We start from the raw sequence: 19,974 nt of genomic DNA on the forward strand, positions 1-19,974 counted from the left end.
ACACACACACACACACACACACACACACACACACACACACACACACAAATAAAAATAAGACAAAACAAAAAACAGCAAGAAACTCGGAAAAAAAAACTCAGAAAGATACAAAATAGAAATCACAATATACAAACAAAAGACCAGTATGACAAAAAATTCCCAAGCAAAAAAAAGGATGAGATAAAACGTCCATAAAATGCCATTTTGTTCATTTTATTTCGGCTATGAACCTCTGGACCTGGGGCCTACCTGAAAGAGTGATTAATTTACCCAAGGAGACATTTTCTTCTGCCAGTGGCTATCAATTTCAGGTAGCTTCTGTGTTCCCTTCCTTCTCTCGGCACTACAGCCTCATCTGGCTTGAACATGTACGTGTCGCCCCAGTCTCTGTGAGCTCACATGTACATCGGTCCTGTTGAACCTCTTCTCAGCATCTTTCATCCCCACTGGCTCTCACAGTATTCCCACCTCCCCTTCCACGCTGATCCTTGAGAGCAAGGACTTGATGGAGATGTGCCACTTAGAACTGAGTGCCCCTGAGTCACTTACTCCTTGCATACTGTTCGGCGGTTGGTCTTTGGGTTGTTTCACATCTATTGCAAGAAGAAGCTTATTCATTGATGGCTGACTTGAGGCACTGATTAGTGAGTATAGAAAAATGTCCTGAGAAGCCATTTTATATGTTCCTTTAGCAGAACAATAATATTTCATTTCCCCCAGGTCTATGGCACCTATATAGTCTCAGGTTCTTCACCACTTATCAGAGTCAGACATCGGTTCTAACTCATAGAATGGGCTTTAAATCCAACTAGAAGATGGTTGATGACTACCACAGTGTTTGTGACGTCATTGAGACACTTTGTAGCTGTGTTGGTGGTTACCTTTCTCCTCTCATGCCTTGAAGGGGACATCCCAGTACTGTGAACACCAGTCAGTACAGATGGGTGCCTCTAGCTAGGCGCCAGGTCAATTTCTCAGTGTTTGATGAGATGTGTAAGCGTGTCTTCAGCAATAGGGCCTTCCCATCCCATTTGTAGACACCAACTAATAACCCTGGCAGTAGCCTATGTTATATGGGGGTGGGGAGGTTCTATGGGACTCGCTTAGAAAATGACTCAACTGGATGTAACCAATTCCTGACACTGAAGGTTTTACATGGTCGTGTAAGATATCTAATTGGGTTTTTGACTCCCCTGTTATTTGGTGACTTCATTTCACATTTGCATATATTTTAGGAAGCCTCTACAATAGCAGGTTTTACACGGCCATGCAAATGCCATGTTATGCCAGTTATGTTAGTTATGCTTCCCGTATTCCTTTCTAATGAATGACACTTTATCTTAAAGCCTTGCCAGCTGAACCTGGAGCTCACGCTGCATTTTTTCATTGAAATTTTACTCAGCTCAGTACTTTGCAGGCAAGTTACACCTTTTCTAATTGTTCTCTTCCTTTGGGCTTCATTGCAGCAAAGCACTTTGAATGAAGCCTACTGTTTGCTAGTTATTTCCCCCAAGATTTTATTGTAACTTCACTGTTTAATAACAGTAGCAAGGAACAAGCTAAATGGGATTGGGTCTGTAGATGGAGTTTGGGTCTTATGAGGTAAAGCAAACATCCCAGGTAATAAACAGATGCCTAGAAATGGAGACGTCATTCATTAGTGGGATAGTCAGTATAAACAGCTTTATTATTGTAACAGCCTCAGGGTGGGAGCAGCAATTTCATTTCTATAAGACATTACTCTGCCTGATGTTAAACACACAAGGCTAGATGCACACAGGGTTCTACTTTCCTCTGGGTTGTCAGTTCACATGGATGAAGATTTTAGTATACCTACATAACCTTCTTGAAAATGACTTCATTGAGGCCATTTGAAGTTTTCTGTAGTGTGGACCCATCAGCACTTTTGTATGTGGTTGCAAACAAACATCCAAGTAACAACAATTGATTAATTTCTAAGTGGATTTTTTGATAACGTTTTCCAGATTTATTTTACTTTTGTGTCTGAGATGGTGGCAAGGGTATATATACTTGAGTAATGGGTACCTACAGAAACAAGAAAAGCATTTCAGATTCCCTTGACCCGGAGTTATAGGTGGTTATGCGTAGCGTGTCTTGGATGCTAGGGAGCAAAATCCACTACTCTGAAAGAACAGTTTGTGATTTTAACTGATAAGTCACCCCTCAAGCATTTTCCTTGACATTTGTGATCAGCTCCAGAGAGAGAGTGGCATTTTCTTGAGACTGATAAATATTCTTGTAATTCTCACTCCTCCTCCTTCTATACTTCCTCCTCCTCCTCTAATGGAGTGGGAATAGCCAGTTTGATTGCATGTCCTGATAGCAAAGAATGGAGACTTAGAAGTGGTCTGAATGCTAACAACTCATTTAAGCTTTGCATTACTGTTGGTTCTCATGAAATTCCTCAGGGAAAGCATCTAAAAAGAAAACACATTAAGTCTTCACCAAACAACCCCATCTGCGTGATAATTCCCTGGTTCCAAGAATCAGTTGGAAATGGAAAAGCTACTTGAGTGACAAGAGCTGTTGAGATTTAGTTGGTAAATTTCAACAAGCATTTTCTTCAGTAAAGAACAGAATAAGAGACATTGAACTCGACTGTTAGGGTTTTCACTTCAAAAAATCAAGGATGGAAAAATACAGCATCCTTTCCTAATTATTTGTTCATTTGCTTTCTAGTTTATGGATATAAACCTATCCCTGCTACCAGCGTATGAAGTATTCCTGGGAGAGACTTAGATGCCTGGCTCATCTTCTCTCCATGTTTTAGGCTGTTGCGGAGCCTCACCATAGTAGGTGCTGAAAGAATACCATTGAGTGACTAAAGGGCTTTAAGGATTAGTGACATTCCTTGTCACTGTGACTTAATGAAAAACAGTAAGAAAGGAAGGGTTTCTTCTACTTCATGGTTTGAGGGGACAATCCATCATGGCTGGGAAGGTATGCCCACTGGTATAGTTATTGGCTACACCATCAGGACCATGAGGCTGTTATGCTCACATTTAGGTAGATCAGGAAGCAAAGATTAGACAGGAAGCAGGGCCAAACAACAAATCTCAAGGCATGCTTTCCATACATCTTTATTCTCTAGTTAGTCCCCACCCTCAAAAGGTTCCAGCACACCCAAAAGCAGAGAACTAATGGGAGAGCAAGTATTCAAACACAGGTGCCTATGGAGACATTACCCATCAAAATTGTAACACCTGTAAAATGTCACAATTCTTGTTCCACCTAGTACACTCTTAAATGTGGAGCCTTGCTCTCATGCTAAATGGGAACAGTATGTTTCTTATATTGCAAGACATCATGTAGCCAAATCTTCCCAAATAAGATCTTAATTGTCTGAATTGTTCTAATGACTGTAGGCTTCACAATGAAAATTTTTCTCTGGTGGAAGGGAATAGCAAATCTAATATACTGGTGAGGAAGTCATTGGTGACCATGGCAGAGTCTAACTAGCCTTCTGTTACCTTGTCCTCATTCTTCACCCATTACAAAGAAGACAAGGACATTGTATTCAGACAATACAAAAGGTACCTTGATGGCATCTCAGTAATTTCTAGGCCTTCTTTTAGCAAAGATTCAAAGAATTAAAACTAGACTCATTCCAAAGATTTTTACTTTATAAGAAAAATTTCAGGGCACCTAACTCACATAGGGCAAAATGTGGTTGTGCTTTTGCAGGCTTATCCATGTCTTCACAGTTGATGTAACCAGCATTCAAATAGGTTTGGCTCATGATGTGGCTGGCAACAAAACTTTGTAGCATCTATGGAGTCCTAGTTTTGTCAATAAGCAAAGTATAAAAGTTGTAGCAAAGTGGTGTCTTCTGTCAAGATTGCAAATAAAAGTATTGTGAGGCCAGACAAACTTAGGTTAGTTTCTCTGTATAGAGCCCTTGAGAAGGCAGTGGACAAAATTACAAGGTAATTACAAGCATAAGCTACAGTGGAGTTTCAGAATTTTGGTGTCTTATTCACTGCTGTGAAGTGACACCATTGACCAAGGAGAATTATTTTTAAAAAAGCATTTAATTGGGTACTCATTTAGTTTCAGAGGCTGAGTCATGTGAGGAGCATGGCATGGTGCTGACAAAGCAGCTGAGAAATTACATGTTGAAATGGTAAACATGAGGCAGGGAGGGAGGGAGAAGTGGGGAGAGAGAGACTGGGCTTGGGGAAGAGAGAGAGAAAATGGAAAAGTAGCATGGGCTTTTGAAACCTCAAGCCCACCCCCCAGTGACACACCTCCACCAAGTAAAACACACCTCCTAATCCTTCCTCAATAAATTTCACCAATTGCAGACTAAGCATTCAAATATATGTGCCTATGGGGGACCATTATCATTCAAACCACCACAAATGGAGACAGATGTTTGTTGAGGAAAGCTGTAGACACCAGTGGAGCTGACCCAAGACAGAGTCCACTTGTGTGACAGGCATCAACGTCAATCCAGCAGGCCTGCCAGCCCACAGAAGTTCCCTTCACACTAACACATGCTTCAGATGCTGGACTGGAAGGTACTCTGTTCACTGCTTATCCTGCTGGGAAGAATTTTCATTGTTCTAATCATTATTTGCTGTTCTTTCCGTATCTCTCTTTTGGAATAGGCACATTTATTTGCTGACATTGTATATCACAAGCATAAAACTTTGTTTGGGATTTTACAGAGACTCACAAGTAAGATATGGCCACGAGGATCTAAAGATTCTGGACTTAGACTTTTGAAAAACAGTGCTACTACTAAGTCTGCAAGGATTTTAAAGTTTGGCCTAAATTTATTTACCCTCTGAGATAGATAGACAGATCCTTTGAGGACAAGGGATGAAATGCAGTTTGGTTCTGGAATATGATCCTCATCAAATGACTACTTTGCCTACTTGGGGATATATCTTAAAATATTAAAGACCACATGCAAATGTTACTCAAGAATTTAAGCTAACAAACTTAAGAAATCTATTCTACCTGACTTACATGCAGCGGATAGTATTTGAACAAGTATGTGTAGGTGGGTTTAACATAAAATCTTGGACAGCGAAGAGTTAATAAGCAGGACTTCTTGCACATCTCTTGCTCTTTCCAGTTACTCCCTGTGTTATTTCTTTTTATGTGAAGATAAAATTCTCACATGAAAGAATTTCTCAGATGCATAGAAATATTAAAATCCACACACGAACCCATTTTCAGCCACATCACCTTCAAATCTGTGAGTATAATTGAGACATATTACTTCTGGAGATTAAATACTTTTCTTTACTACCCAATGAACTGACTACCCATTCCACATTTTGCTATTGAATGTGCATATTTGTACTGATCACCGAAGTGTAAAGTGTGAATTCTCAAAGGAATTTTACCGCCTTCCTCTTTTGCAGCAGTTTCCTACAAGAGTAAAGCATTTTGTTCTGCAAGGAAGCTCATTAGGACAAAAAGAGAACAACTCAAAATATTTTTAGGATGTTCCTGAAACTGACTGGACTCTATAGACCCCTCCTTCTCTTAGAGTAAACAGTCAAGACTTCTGGAGGTCATTTTCAGTCAACCAAACTACAAGGAAGATTCACAGACAATTCAAGAAGCAAAGAAGAAATGAGCCAAGAAAAGGCTGGAACCAACTGATCCACATGAGAAAAGACACTCTCCATCCTATTGAGCTGCCTGTTAGTGAAGAGGGTTAGTGGGCTTCAGGTCCCAGCTTTTATGACCTGCCATACATACTGGAATGAGCTTTCATGAGGCAGCTTTCTTTGAGTCATTTCTATTCCTCTAAGTAGCCCCTCAACTATAGTCTGATTGGTAACCAGACTAAAACTCATTGGTTCACCAGTAGGTGTTTGTTATATTCATACATTGGTCTGTAGTGGGCTCCCCATCTGGTGTGAATCAGGTGTGTGTGTGTGTGTGTGTGTGTGTGTGTGTGTGTGTGTCTCCACATTATAACTATTAAAGATATGACTGGCATGGAAGTGAGATTATCTTGTGGTTTTTAAGAAAACAATTGTGAGATCTCATGCATATTGTCTCCTACTAACATGCATTCTGGGCAGGCTCACAGGACTTCAATTCTAGACAAAGAACAAAAGGCAACTGGGATCTGTTTCCCCAAGGAATATTCTCCAAAATGGTTATCCAACATTAAGTGGCCAGGACTAAAATTTTAAAGATGTTATGGACTAAGCAAATTATATCATTCATTTACATATTATATGGTGTGCGTGCATGTGTGTGTAACAACATTTATAGAAAAGGGACCATGAATTTGAGAGAGGAAAAAAAGGCAGGTACATTGGAAAGTTGGAATGGGAAAAATGTAATTATAATTTCAAAAATGTTATAAAAAGGAAAGTAATTATTGTGAGAGGTCTTAAATCTCCATACTATTTTGGACACCAAAAAAAGTCTTTGTCTTAAGAAATACATTATTAATATTCTTAGAAGGTTTTGTTTATAGCTGTTTTCTTATACCTTTATACTGGGTTAATTTAATTTCTGAACTTATTCTTTTAATTTTCACTATAATCAACAGCCTCCAGTCCTCCTTGCTTTTCTCACAGCCATCTCACCATTCCTATTTGCTGTATGTCTAGTTCCTGCCTCTTAATTTATTTTGTCACACAAATATCATGAAGGCAGCCAGACAGCTGATCTCACTTCCATAGCTGCGCCCAGAGTGCTCTCCAAAAGCCTACTTCTTCTCTTGGTGCCCTAACAAGGTTGACTGTCCTTGCTTGTCCTCACCCACCCTAAACACAGAACTGACTATATGACAAGAGTCTTGGCTACCTTCATGTTAATGTTAAAATAATTATTGCTCATCACACTTATCTGATAGTCCAAGTTAATTTTTAAAAGTGTTTATAGGGCTATTTGACCGACAAAAGCAAATTTCTTCTAACTTTATTGACGATGTCTTAAACACAGGAGCCATCATTGCCATACATATTTGCTGACACATATGAATGGGCACCAAATCAGTATCTAGACAGCTGAGAAGAAAACAGACCATTAAAGTGAAGAATGTAGGTCAGAAAAATCTTCTAGTTGGAAGGTCATCTAAAGTCAAATGACACCTTTCCAGAACAGCGACATTGCTTACTTGTGTATATAAATTCCTCACATCTACTGTTCTGACATTTTATCTTAGCCAGCCTTGAGACTATTATGAGGCTCTGGTTTGAAATGCAGATAAATTACTCACTTTGAGAGAGCTTGCAGGCAGGCTTCTTCATAAATACACCATTGGTCTTCCCATCTGAGGATAGCTCAAGAATAAATCTGAGTCTCTCTGTAGCTAAATCCAAGTGAGGATGCTTTTCTTCTCTCCAAGATGCGTGCCCTGATGGGAAGTACTGAGTCATAGCCTAATCAGGGATGCTTAGCAGTTATTTGGTGTATGTATAGTACCACAAATGAATCATGTCACTGCCTTCAAACTGAGAGCTTTGAGAAGGACAGCTATGCTCTTATAAACAAGACTTGAACTACATCTGGAACACATAGTTACAGTCCTGGAACGAGCAATGTGAACAGTACAGCTCAAAGTCTTGTCCCTTGTTCCCGCAGAAGGCATCTTTCTAAAAGCATTTGAGAAAATTATAACATTATTGGTGATTGGCTATGTAGAGGCTCGAGATTTCAGAATAAATGAGAAGTGAAAATAGTAACATCTATTAAGTAACAAGAACTAAACTCCAGCATGTTTAGTAATTATACTTTCTTCATTAAATTTTACTCTCTTGTGTGAAAGAACAATGGGGTTTGGAGGCTAGACCTAATTGGTTAGAAAATAAATGCAGCCTTGTCCACTTTTCTCCTTGGAATTCAGCTATATGGTGACCTTTTAAATGAGTTACAGAAAGAAAAAAATGCTAGCTTACATGCTCCTCTACTCCATTGACTAATACATACAAAAACACCAATCTATTCTCTCTTACGGACCATCCAAGAAGACATGAAAAGTAACATCACAAAAAGGACTCAAGCCCCAGGAAAAGTTAAAGACACGTGTAAAAACAATATGGAAACATCAATCTATCATCCTTGAGTACATAAAACACTGAGGTCCCCCTCAGCAAAATATAAGCAAGGCAGTGACTTGATAATTCAGAAATTTAGAGAATATCACTCATGTTTTACTTTGTCTACTCATTTGTTATTCTTAAATGAGCTACTCAACCTTGATGGGAGGCATTCTCTATTTAGAAATATGGTGACACTTGCTTCAGAATCATCGCATCGTTTACCAATTTGACTCTGAGGAGGATTTATTTTGACATTATGTTTGTGTATATTTTCTTTTTAATAAGTGCCACCATTAGGCAATAATTTTTAGGTAAGATTTGAAACATTATTTGTGAGTAGGGTATTCTCAAGAAACTTAGATTAGCCATTGTGGGAAATCACACACTATCTGCACATGTCTCCTAGAAACTGATGAAAATGGTTGGTAGTTTGCAGGGTTCTTATCTGAAGTATCTGCCCAAAGATCTATGTCTCAAGGCTTTGTCTCTAGAGAAATGTCAAGAAATGGGGCTTAGGTGACTGGATCATGAAGATTATCCCTAATGATGACTCAGTGCTTTCATGGACCATTATTTGAATGGACTAGGAAGGTGTGGAAGCTTTAGAAGATGGGGAGTGATTGAGAGAAGAAGGTCTGCAGAAGCAGGCCATTGAAGGACTTGATTTCTATGTGACTTTTCCTCCCTGTCTTCCATGGCAGAGGGCTTCAGTTTACATACATATAAAATGCATGAGGCCAAATAGGATTTTGTAGGCTATAGTTAAGAAGAAAGAAAATCCTCATTAAAAATTTCATTGTGTTATATTTAAAAAAAATCTATGGTTTTCCCTTTCTTTCTTAAACATTTTATCCTAGCTTTTGTCTTGCCTTAATTAATTACCTAAGATTTACATCCCAGAATGAATAATCAAGGAGATTATCTTCCTTCTGACTATCAGGAGCCTTTCATTGATATCTCACTGATCAATGTATCATAAGATGTAGGGTTCTAATCTTAGTTTATTAGGTTAATAATTTCCTTTTCTGTTTATGTTAACTAAAATCATTATGCTCAGATTTTATTTGACTAAAATATCTCTGGTCTTTTACTTTCTGGGCAAACATTAGGTAAGTGTGGCCTTTTCTATTTTTGATTTTTTAAAAAACACTCTTCTGTATATTTTATGTCATTAATTTCCTGAAAATATTTTAGTTCTGTCAGCTCATTTTTTTATTTCCTACAAAAGGTTTAACTTCGTGTGGTTATGACTGAAAATTATTGCTTCTTTAAATTTGATGGTTTTTTTTAATTTATGCTTGTAAAATGTCTATTGGAGAGGGACACAACTCAAATATCTTGCTTGCTAGAGAGATTGATTCCAATGTCAGAATTTTGAGTTAGATTTATAATTTCAAAATCATGATCATTGGATTATTATGACTCCTACAAACCTACAGAATGCCATTTTGCTAAACTGGTGTACTTACATTAAACGAAGCTGGTAGTGCTTCTTCTTTTGACAGTGGACACAAAAGCCCTTAGGCTACAGTACAGCTTTAATAATCAACATAGCTGTTAAAAATCTTTGGGAACAAAATAAAAGAAAAAAACAAAAGAAGCAAAACAGCTGAGGGTACGTTAGAAAGAGTTGAAAATAGTCAAAACTTCAGTCTATCAGTGATTCCAAAGATTTTGTTGTAGGGTGATGCTGCTTCATTCCTGCGTGTCTGTGCTCTCGTCGGATCATGTAGCTGAAATCTGGCCATGGTCAGTGCACTAATGAAAAGCAGATTCTATCAGTCAATGTGAATGAGCGGCTCTCGACAATACATTTGAAACTCCTAAGCAGTAGAAAACTATTGATCTGAAAAACCATCAAATATTCATTAGTTAACATTCTAAGTTTCTTGTAAAAATGGGAAATGTAGCACGTTGTGAAATAAAATCTTTTAAACATAACAATAAATATTATCTTCATTGACACTGTTGAGAAAACTGGGAAAATAGCTGATATAAACTTCTGTATAATTACTGGGCCACTATGGACTCTGGTAGGAGATAATGAATTCCCTACAGTCCCTGTCATTGTTTTGACTTAGGAATGATGCTTGTTAGATTTGGATGTGAAATATCCCCCAAAGTTCTTGGCTAGAATACTTGGTGCTGATCCTGTGGTACTGTTTTGGAAAGTTGTGGGATATTAAGGAGATGAATTCTGCCTAGGAATAGCCGTCACTAGGCGCAGGGTTGCTGGTGGAGGGGGGAAGGACTTGGTGCGTTTTGCCTGGCCCATCTTCTTGTGTCGTTTCTGCTTTCTTCTCCGCTGAGTTAGGAGTAAACAGCTGTCACACATTCTCAATCCCAGAGAACCACCTGCTGCCATGCCTTCCTTCTATGTCAAAATGTAGTTCCTCGATCTCAGTTGCTTCTTGTCGTATACTCCATCTTAAAGATATGAAAAGTAGTTTTTGGACCTGGCCAAGCAGGAAGCGCCATCATGGGTGTTGACATTCACCACATCAAGGACTGAAAGGTTCCTGCAAGGAATCCAATGCCAGGACATCTATTTTATCTACCTGTGGCTGCTAGTCAAGCTTTATAGGTTTCTGGCCAGATGAGCCAATTCCACCTTCAATCAGATTGTGCTGGAAAGGATATTTATGAGCCACAAGAACCAGAAACCTCTGTCCTTGTCACACATGATCTGAAAGAAGCTTCTTGGCAGAAAGAACAAAACCGCTGTGGTTGTGGCAAAAGTCACAGATGATGTGAGGAATCTGGAAGTGCCCAAGCTGAAGGTGTGTGCATTGTGGGTGAGCAGCTGGGCTGAAGTCACAGCCTTAAGGGTGGAGGTAAGATCCTTACCTTCAACCAGCTGGCCCTAGAGTCTCTCAAGGGCTGAGGCAAGGTTGATGTAAGGGCCAAGAGGTGTCCAAGCATTTTGGTAAGACCCCCGGGCCCCCACACTGCCACACAAAACCCCATGTCCACTCCAAGTGTAGGAAGTTTAAGCATGCCAGAGGCCAAAGGGTTAGCTGGGTTAAAGAAACTAACCCTGGATCTTACTGTTTATTAAAAAAAAGGGGTTGTTTGTTGAAAAAAAAAAGATATGAAAAGTAACTCATATAAAGATATAAAAGTAACTCAATGTAATCACCACTGCCTGATGACTGACTACATGAATCACCAAAAATATTGATTTGTTTTTCATATTACATAGTTATGGACAGCATGGTCTGACAGACTTGAACTTACTTCTTGTTCCACATCTAAGACCATGGAAAGGTCGGTTGCTGGAGCAGGTCCTTGTATTGGATGTTCTAGTCCAAAGTCCACTTAGACAATAGCTGATATTGATGCCAGGCAAATAAATGTCCAGTTATTACTATGCTGTTCCCTGTATCTCCAGGGAGTTTGCATCAAAATTCCAGGTGTTGACACAGTTTGTAAGTTTTAATCTTTATTTACTGATCATAAAACATCATTGTCTCACCCACTCCTCCTATTCCCTGAGAAGAAAACAGGATGAATACCAAGATGAACATAAGTGTTTCTTTCCCTTTTAACTTTCAACATGGTAGAATGTTAACCTCCTTGCAAAGAGTCATCATACAGGTAGAAACTATTTTGATTTATCGATATGTATTTGACCTTAAGCTCTCAGAGGCCAAGTGTTTCTTTATATTTATTGATGTATCACATTGGCAGTATAGAGATGGTATTCGTTAAATCTACTTGTAATTCAAGCAAACTATTCATTTTAGCATAGCAGAAATGTCTATTTTGGGTGTGCCTAAAAACATGTTTTAGCAGCTCCTCTAGTGTTAATGTAATTAAAATATTCAGTTCTTATCAAAAAATATCTGAGTTCACATGCAATGGTCAATGTGGCACATGTCTATAATACCAGAAGGTAGAAGCAGGAAGAACAGACATTAAAGGTCATTCTTGACTACTCATTGAGTTCCAGGCCAGCTAGGAATGCATAAGACCCTGTCTCAAAAGAGATAAAGCCTTTTAGCTCAGATGATAAATTAAATTATCATATCCTTTATGTGTTAATTTTTTAGCTATTGGTAAAATTTGCCCATGACGAAGCTGGTGCCTTATTTCATCTTTGTCTCCTGGACACTTAGTATAATGCAGAAAGCAAAAAATAATGGGCATTCAGTTAAATTTCTTGAACTGATTAACTAAAAAATTGAATTCACGAAATATCAAAAGTAATTCTCTACACATGAAAATCCCACAAGAAAGGACATAAAAAAATATGTTTGCATTGTTCGGGGTCTGGCAAGAAACGGAGAGCACATTATATTCTGGTGATTTGAAAACCATTTTTTTAATGCACTCTGTAAGGAGTGGGAAAAAAGTATAAGGAGAAAGGAAGAACAAGGGAAAGAAGCATGGCATTTGATGGAGGACGAGAGGAAATGGTCAACTCATTGGAAAAAGACTTGCATGGAGACTCCTGCAGACTGCTGGCCATGCTCAAGAGTCAGGGAGATTGACAGTCCATATGAATGCTTGTAACAGAGAGAAGATAGTTCTCAACCCCAACCCCGGACAACTTTTACTATTCCTTCTTCCTTCACTACATTGTTAGATATTTCTACTTGACCATATCCTGCTCAAAGCCAAAGGGCAAGTGAAGCCTGATTCATGTCATTTTTTAAGACAGGAACGGATTGGCCTCTTCTTTAATCAACTCCCCCTGAGTGGGGAGCAGCCTTACCAGGCCACAGAAGACACTGCAACCAGTCCTAATGAGACCTGATAGACTAGGATCAGAGGGAAGGGGAGGACCTCCCTTATCAGTGGACTGGGAGAGGGACATGGGTAGGGAAGAGTGAGGATGGGATTGGGAGGGGAGGAGGGAGGAAGGTACGGGGGGATACAAAGTGAATAAACTGTAATTAATAAAAATAATTTAAAAATTAAAGAAAAAAAGAAAATGGAGGATGAAGAAAGGTGAAAAAGAATCTCCTGGGAATTTTTTGAAAAGAAATAACAGAGTAGTGTAGAGAGGAATAGAGTTAGCACTGAGACTGGTATGGAATTAAAGCATGCAAACTATCTCCATTGTTAAGTGTTGTGACAGTGTCTGGGACTAATGCATGCAAATTCTTGGGACTCTGAAAACATTATTCCAACACAGGACCTGTCAAAGTTGACTGGACCTTATGAAACCTGAACTGCTTTTAGGGCAGAGTCTTCCCACTACCCACCATGCATCAGAAGACAGTAAGTTCCTATCAGCTAGTGGTTGGATGAATAAGAGGAGGAGTTTAGGGGAAGTAAGTCTTATGTGATAGGTCAGGGAGCATGTGACCACAACAAAGTCAGTGGGATGGCTTCAAAGGAATGGACTTTTTGGTGGTTTGGAAAGTGGAGTTTTCATCTGCTGTTTGCCCATGGAAAACAAAGATGTAGTCTTGTTAGTCTAAGGTTTTAACAATACAGAAATATGGTAAACTATAAGGAAATATAATTGTTACCCCCATGGCATGGTATGAATGTTCTGCTTCAGATACTAATCCTCAAACAACATTCTGATTACAGATTCCACTTCTATAGAGAATTGATACTTGGGAGCAATAGGGTGGCTAAGTAAGGGTGCATTCCAGCCACCAGAAAGCACTACGTCCCAGCATGCACTAGTAAGAGAGCCACACATTGATGCTTCCATGTTTTCATTTTGGTTTCCATTTGTCAGATTAATATGATTTTTATGTATTTATGCATAATATGCAATTGACCTTTTGTGAGTTATGGTGTATGCTCTGCTGTCCTCTAAGCATGGCTTAATGAAATATATATATATATATTTACCTCACTGTTTTGAGAAGTTTTGAAAATGATACATACAAGGATTGAAGTGAAAGTAATAACATTGAAGTCCCAAATCCATCACTCACTAGCTTTGTGAAGCAATCTGCCTATCAATTTTCTCATCATCAGGTCTTGCATTCCAGAAAAATGAGTACTCAAAAACTTTTATTTTTATATGACTTTAGAAATGTTCATTAAGCAAATGGTCATCTTTTGGGAGCCATTGCCATACATCATGTCTATATTCCTGTTTGAGAGATATAGTTACATGAGTAACTTCAATAGTAATTACTGAAGGGCATTAATAGAGATATATAGACTTCACAAATTTATGGACCTCTCTTATGGTTGGGTTATGTCATAGGAGACTGATTTCTGTCATAGTGAGGTATCTAGGACTTTGGAATTCTGTCTATAAAGAAAGATATATTTGCATCGTTTTATATTATAGATTTAAGAAAAAGGCACACTCACCATATCAATTAAAACTGACTCAGAGGGGGGAAATGTTCTCAGAGATTAAAGGAAGAATAAAGCTAACAATGAGTGATGATGACTAGCAAACAATTATTAATCTCTGAATTACAATATTGTATTGGTGGTTATCTCTATACAACATTTAATCATTCCGTTGTGTAAAAGTAGTAGGCAGGAAGACATTGATGTTATGATTGCACTACTGTTGTAATCTGGCTAAAAGAAATACCTTTATTCTGTGAGCAGGATTAGTGGCTTTGGTCTAAATGAACATTAATTAAATGCTGGAGTCATCCATGAGTCAGAACAGGTAACTATTTGAGTCCATATTCTTCTCCCCTTCCTGATATCCAGATCAGCATTTGCTGAAGAAGAACCATTTCTAAACACAGACCTTTCAGGGATTTTATGAATGCTGGGAATTAAAAAAAATGATCATGACTTAGTGTAGACTCAATAACTGCTTTAAGATAGGAGGGAATTCTTGCTTTATTTCTTTTGCTCACACACTGTCTCTGGGATTGCATCTTAAGGCTGGACATCCCTGCATGGAAGAACACCAGCATCTACAATTGGCTTCTAGTAAGACATCTCTAGAGAGCACCTGCCACCCAAGTCACCATTGGCTGGAGAGACTTTACTTCCCATTTTTTTTCAGATCTTTGAGAAGAAATCAAAATAAATCCCTACTATTTCCATATTTATGAATTAAGTGGTTTTCCTTGAGGCGACCTCTGAGTATTCAGCAAGATAATAGTGCACTAAGAACCTAAATATGTTTACTCTTTAAAATGGAAATATGTTATTTCTCTGGATGGAAAGCTAATATATTTTTTAGACGTTAGAGAAATGAGAAGAGTCGGTTTAACACATGCATGGATATAGTTGGATGAAAGAGCCTGCCTGATTTTCCATTGTATAATTGGGTGACTATAGAATAATAATGAACAGTTCACAATATCTGAAAGAGATTGTGAATCTTATCTCCACAAAAAATGATGAATACTTCATTTTCTGAATATATTAAATCACTAGCCAGTACACAATATTTACACCCACTGAAACAGCAGACTGTTTCCCAAAAATGTGTATAATTATTAATGGACAATAAGAAGTTTAAAAAGATGTCAGAAAATTTTTAGAAAGGTGAAAAATAAACAGCTATGATTTTATTCCCTAAAAAACATTTCTATGCATATATATACATGGAAATGTATTCAATATTGCTTTCATGTAGGATACATGCAAATATATGTTATAAAATGTATCACTAACAAGTTAAATTTTCAAGGAAGCTTTCTATACAATCGTTAGCCCACTGTACCTAGTAAATAAGTTAAGGCTCAAAGAGTTTTCATGGCAGCTGATGACAGTCCTGTGGTTTAAATAGAGACATGGGTGATTTCAAGGTATTACCTTCTCCCTAAAACTAATATTTCAGTCAGAAATATTAGTCAGCAATGAAGGAGAGAGGTAGAATGTCCTTGTGAGCTTCTTTTCAAAGGACCTTGTTTGTAAATAGCAGGAGTAGGCATTATTCAGTGATGGGACAGGCCAAGCCCACAGAAAAAAACATGTTAGAGCATTTGGGAAGTATACCTGAGAAGCTTTGGAATTCCTGAAATTCATGTGCCTAGGAGACACTCTGTCAGACTGTGCGGTGTCAGTGTCACCTAGACCTCACAGGAAGTTCTAGCACAGGTTCATGTGGCTCACAGTTTTAAGTGACCATCCATAACCCAGCAGCCCACAAACACGCCCCTTCATGTTTCAATTATGAAGTAAAAACCTCATGCAACATCTGATCTCAAAATACTCATCCTCACATCCCCAAGACAACTACCCTTATGCCCTCTACCTTGAAAACAATCATTTGAATCATTTTAGAATTCTATACATGCATATAATGCATTTTAGTCAAATCCTCCCAACCCCTATTTTTCCTATTGCTCTCACCATTTTTCCCTCCCAAGTTGATGCACTTCAATTTGAACTCACTAAATCCACTTAGTGCTGCCGTTACATGCATACATTCAGGGCCATCTACTGAATCCTGGACGACCTCGTAGGGATCACTCCCTGAAAAAAACCTACTTTCCCCTCAAAAAGTTATGATGTTTCAGTAACTTTCACCTAGGGGCAGAACTTGATGAAACCTTTTCCCTTTCTTGCTGGAATTTTGGCTGGCATTGATATTGTATAGATCTTGGCCATGTAGTCACAAGCTGCTATGAGGCCAAGTGAGTACCAGTACTCTATAACTTGAGAGCTGGTTTGTTTGTTTGTTTGTTTATTAAGAGATAGAGAGAGAGAGAGAGAGAGTGTGTGTGTGTGTATGTGTGTGTGTGTGTGTGTGTGTGTGTGTGTGTGTGTGTGTGTGTGTACCATAGTGGGGTCTTCCAGGGGACTTGTACCTGAACCATGTACCCTGGCTACTATGACCAAACAACAAATCCTACCAAACATCACTTAAGCAACGTGTCAAGTCAGAATGAGGCAGAGTTGTATCATCCATGTGTCTTCTTTGGAGCTCACTTAGAATCCCTACACTGAAATGTGAGTAGTTGGAAATGTAAAGGCTGTTTCCTCAAGGCTGGTTTGATGTGACAATGTTTTCTGTTTTGATGAACAAAAGCCAGTTTAGCTCTGTTCCTTCCCATCTCGGTCCTTTCAAACTGGGCTGCTAACTGCCCTGCATTATTCAGAAGCATCATGAGTCTCCAAACTGGCTTTTCCAGATAAGCCAAGCAGGGAGAGCATTCCTGTCCTATAGTCCTACTGAGGTCCCCTGCTGCTGCCTGCTGCTGGTTTCCTCCATGGTGACGTTCTCCTCAGCTGCAGCTGGTCTCACCATTCAGTGGCTGGCTGAGCTTGCCCTTTTTGTTCAATAATTCATTGTGCAGGTGCAGCATAGGCATACCATTAAGAAATCTCAGACTTTGAAAGAATTAGAAAATGAGTTATTGATTGTTTGCTTCTGGGTGCTGCATTTAATTTGGATATCGGGGAGTTTTCATGAGCTGTGAAGTGTCTACTCTACAGAGACTTTTATTATTTAACATTGCTTCATTTTCTTTTGGAAAAAAAATAATTGTTTTATTCCTATGGTCTGTTGAGTATCTTGCATGTAAAAAATTGGACGCAGCCAGTTGCTGAGGCAGAGTGTTAGACTTCACACACATAAAGACTGTCATTACACATTTTTTAAGCAGAAACATCTTCCCCTTATCTACAGCTTGAAGATCTTAGTGTCATCACAGAACACTGTTTTGGTATCATTTCTAAGAAGCATAAATACATTGTTTGTTAATTTTCTATGCAAAACAATAGAAAATCTTTTTCTGTCTTGTTGAAGCACATTTTTATTAAATAATCAGGTATGCGGGATTGTTACCTTCAGTTGGCATCTTGGCACAACCTTGACTCACCTGGATAGAGCATCTCAATGAGGGGTTTTTCTACATTTGTGGGCCTGTGTGCATGTGTTGGGGGTTGTCTCAATTAATTGCATCTGGGGGGGGGCACTGAGCTCACCATAGGTGGCATCATTTCCTAGTTTGCAGGGCATAGCTGTGTAAGCACATTAAGCACATTGTTACTGATTCATAATTTACCCCAGATGCTAAACCTTTAAAAATGAAATTTAGAACAGCATGCCACATCTCTCAGTTCCCTATAACTTGCTGTGTCTAGGTTGTATGGGCCTTACTTTGCTCACAGTCACTATTGACAGGCTCAATATTCTAAGCAGATTTGATGAACCTTCCCCAGAAGAAAGAAATTAGAGGCCACAGATCGAGTCCTAATGTTTCCTTGGTAGAATGTGTGTGTCTGTGTGTGTGTCTGTGTGTCTGTGCATGTGTGTGAGTATGTGCACATGATGGGGGCTAGAGGTCAAATTCAGGTGCTGTTTGTTAAGTGCTATTCACCTGATTTGGGAGACAGGTTGTCATCTTCACCTGGAGACGGTCAAGCAGAATCATCCAGCTGGCTGGGCAGCAAATCTAGAGATCCTCCTACAGCATCCCCAGTGCTGGGAATACAAGCACGTGCTGCAAGGTCTGGATTTTTGTGTGGATTTGGGTGGGGGCACTCGGATCCTTGTGCTTGAGCAGCAGGAACCTTACCAACAACCAAATCCCTAGCTTCTACAGTCTATGGTCTCTTTACATAACATCGTGCTAATTTATATACTCATAAAACTACTAAAGAGAGACTGGAGGAAATGATATAGGTAGATTAGAGATAGATAGATGATAGATAGATAGATAGATAGATAGATAGATAGATAGATAGATAGGAAGGGAAATCAGGAGGAAAGGAGGGAGGGAGGGAGAAGAGAAAGAAAGAGAGAGGTATTAATGCTATTATGGTAGGTCAGGAGAAAAGATAAGCTTCTGCATGCAGGCTCTGTAGTCAGATTGGATAGAAAGAACTTATCTCCCAAACACTAAAGAAAAGGAATTGACAAGTCTTGTACACACCAAAGACGAATTACATTTAAATATAACCTTTTCCACTAAGCTCTGAGGAAAATGCATGGTATTTTTCAAACCAGAAGCCCTGTACTGTTTTCTCCTTGGGGGAAAAAAGGCATTTTCCCTGCAAAGTTAAAAACAACTAGCTCTAAATGGATATTAGTCTAATCTGTCATCTTGAAATACACCTTAAGTATGTGCCAGCTGACTTTGCCTTTAAGAAATATTGACAGCTTCTCAGCCCCCAGTTTGTGTTCTGGACTACTTAATGTTCCTCTGATGTGCCCTCGCTATTAAAAGAATCAAGATTAAGAAATGCACTTGTCAGTGTTGATTTTTAGTGTTTGGATATCTTAAAAAGCTTTATTAAATTTATATTTGTTGTGCTTTCCAATGAGGAAAAAAGAGCTAGGTATTCCAATTACCCTCTCTGGATAACAGTGGGCCCCAGAGTGCCAAATATCTAATCTAATTTACAGTGTGGAGTGATGGCTGGCCTCTGAGGCAGGTAGATTTACTAGTTAAGAACAAAACAATACAAAACAAATGAACAATATTGACTTTTCAAAGTGTTCTTTTTGTTATGGGCAGAGCTTGCTCTAGTAAGGCAACATGATTTTATTATTTCAGCAATACCAGGTTGCTGGATGGGGGTTGGGGGCAGAAAATTTTTCAAAAGCACTTTCACATAGCTGTGACTAATATCCAGGATGCAGATTCAGGGTCTACTATCATCCTGTTTTATAAATAAAAGAGGTCAGATTGACTGTACTCCAATGCATGAGAGAAAGGTGTGTGTGTTGTTTAGTACCAAGTACAGCCAGAGAAAGAAATTCCCTCTACAGGAAACATTCCAACAACAGTCAACAGCTAGTCAGAACAAGTAGGGAAATAAGGGTGTCTTGCTATTAGAGGAAAATGAGGCTGGAAGCTGAACTTTTATAAATTTCCTTTTCCTTCTGTTGGGAATAAGTGTGGCTTTACTGTATTGCACAGGGTGTGGATTGTCTATCACAGATCAGTGCAGGAAAGACAGAAACATTTCTTACATGTTCATTTCAAATAGAATCTGGAAAAAAAAAACAACAAAGATTAGAAATCAGGAAAAGAACAGTTCTATATCTACCTGCTGAAGCATTCACTTTTCTTTGGCTGTTAGCTAT

General features: G+C 38.7%; 1 pseudogene; it reads left to right on the plus strand.

Moving 5' to 3' along the window:
* The first annotated feature begins 10,521 nt into the window (after nucleotides 1–10,521).
* On the plus strand, nucleotides 10,522–17,224 carry LOC129670382 (60S ribosomal protein L18-like; annotated as a pseudogene).
* The last annotated feature ends 2,750 nt before the right edge of the window (nucleotides 17,225–19,974 follow it).

Source organism: Psammomys obesus, unplaced genomic scaffold, assembly GCF_907164565.1.
Source record: "Psammomys obesus unplaced genomic scaffold, mPsaObe1.curated_primary_1811, whole genome shotgun sequence".
NCBI classification, from domain to species: Eukaryota; Metazoa; Chordata; class Mammalia; order Rodentia; family Muridae; genus Psammomys; species Psammomys obesus.